Source organism: Eutrema salsugineum, unplaced genomic scaffold (genome assembly GCF_000478725.1).
Source record: "Eutrema salsugineum unplaced genomic scaffold, Eutsalg1_0 scaffold_3, whole genome shotgun sequence".
NCBI lineage: Eukaryota > Viridiplantae > Streptophyta > Magnoliopsida > Brassicales > Brassicaceae > Eutrema > Eutrema salsugineum.
Window position 1 is genome coordinate 9,460,350 of NW_006256756.1, and position 2,263 is coordinate 9,462,612.

The 2,263-nt window shown below is 39.6% G+C and overlaps 1 non-coding gene across 1 annotated transcript; it reads left to right on the top strand.

Moving 5' to 3' along the window:
• The first annotated feature begins 1,717 nt into the window (after window positions 1-1,717).
• LOC112085885 lies at window positions 1,718-1,825 on the top strand. The gene has a single exon (XR_002899167.1). It is a non-coding gene; the product is annotated as a small nucleolar RNA R71 (small nucleolar RNA).
• The last annotated feature ends 438 nt before the right edge of the window (window positions 1,826-2,263 follow it).

Below are 2,263 nucleotides of genomic sequence, written 5' to 3' on the forward strand. Positions count from 1 at the left end.
AATCCAACAAATTTTGCCATCCAAAGTCGGTTTATCGAAACTTTTGTTCATGTCGAATTGCATAACTAGACCGGCTAGATGAAGGTCAATTTTTCCTTCTGGGACATTGATTATGGCTCCTTCTGTAGATAGGAATGGTCATCCAAGAATAAGGGGATCCTTAGGTTCTCTTTCTAGTTCTAGAACTACGAATTGGTTGGTATGGAACATTTTTCGATTTTGACGGGAACATCTATTAAGATACCTACGGGTTGTCTAACAGAACGATCAGCTAATACTAAATAAATTTTAGTGGGCTGGAAAGTGTGATGTCCTAAACGTTTTGTTATTGAAAGTGGAATCATGTTTATGCTCGATCCTAAATCACAGAGAGCACGCTCAAAAGCTACATCATTGATGGTGCATGAAAGTACAAAGCTTCCAGGATCGTTTTTCTTTTCACGGATTCGGCTTTGCAGGATAGAACTACATTCATGGGTTATCATCATAACGCTTTCTTCAAGAGTTAAAGAATTTGTTAGAATACCCTTCATGTATTTTCTTAAAGCGGGAATCATCGCACAAGCTTCTACTAAAGGTAATCTCATATTTAACTGATCGATTAGCTCTTGCAGCTTAGCTTTTTATTTTTATTTCTTAGGGGCTCTTAAGGTTCTAGGATATGGAGGTTTAGGTTTATAGACACGAGTTGGTGGAGGTGGAATCGGATCTTCTCCAAGGATTTCTCGGGGTATATCTTCTCTGCTTCTTCCCCATCCTTCTCTCCTACCACTTCTTTTTCAACATCTTCAACCGTGATTCTTTCTCTTTCTTTTTCCTTTTCCTTACCCTTTTCTTCATTTCAGGATCTTTAGGAAATTCAGGCTCTTTGTAAGCTAATCCACTCCTAAGTGTGATAGCTTTCACATGATCGGAGGGATTTGTTTCGCTTAAGTTTTCGAAAGAATTTTCACTTGGCTCCTCTTCGGAATTTTCTATGTATCTAGAATTAGTTTTGATCATCAGGCTAAGGAGGGTGGAAAATTTTTCATTGAAATCTTCTTGCATCGTTTTTAGTTCAGATCTAAGATTGCTAATTTCTTCAGACCTAGATTTTTCAAGCTCTAGAATTCTTTTGTTTAGATTTTCAGCTTCAGAAGAGGGAAATCTAGGATATGAAACAGGATTAGATTGAATAGCCAAGATTGGTTCGGGAGATGATGTCCAGACAAGTTTGGAAGACGGTTTCCCGCGGTTAGAAGGCTCGCGACCACGGTGAATCAGGTCTTGGCCGCGGTCAGAAACAGCACGACCGCGGTGATAGCTTGCTTGGCCGCGGTCCAAATGAATGGACCCGTGGTGATCAGAAACGAAGGGAAAATCTTGAATTTGATAGACTTCTGCGGTGTTCACCATCCCTTGATCATAAGAATCCATTGGGTTGTCCCAACCATCAAAGTTACACGTATTGTGTGCCTTGTTTGGTTGTTGCAATCCAAGTTGACTCATTATGTGACGGAGACACTTCATAACTTCCGAAATCTCTTCTTTCTTCTCAGGAAGTGCAGAATTACGAAAGGTTGCTTGATTTCGGATGCTGTTGGCAAAATTTTTGATGAAAACACAAGCATCCTCTCCAGATCTAGTTGAGAAGTCTCCATTACTTGCTGTGTCGAAAAAGTGTCGTAACTCTGGAGTAATACCTCGATAGAAGATACCCAGCAGGTATTCGTCGGTATATCCATGGTGTGGACAATCTCTTTGGTATTCCCTAAATTTTTCCCAAATATCTAAAAGATCTTCATCTTCTTTTTGTTTAAAAGTTCTTATCTTGTTCCTTAAGAGATTGGAACGATTTCTAGTATAAAAACGATTTAGGAAAGCTGTCCTACACGCTGCCCACGTTTTTAGAGAAGCAGGTTCTAAAAATTTTAGCCATTTGCTGGCATTGTCTCTCAAAGAGAATGGGAAAAGACTACACTTGTGGTAATCCCTATTTGCTGTAATGGTTGCACATAATTCTTCGAACGTCTCGATATGGTCTATCGGGTGTTCGGATATGTAACCATGGAATTGATTTTGTTGAACTAAATGGATATAGGGTACCTTAATTTCGGTTTTGCCATCCTCTGGTAAGGCTGGTTGAATAGCTCTTCGATCTCCCATGAACTTTTTGAGTGAATCGAAACTTCCAATCAGTTCATCATCATCTTCATGTTTTGCCGTTCCGACTAACTCATTGTCATCATAGATCGGTTCTTCAAACTCATCATCAGTCAGGTCA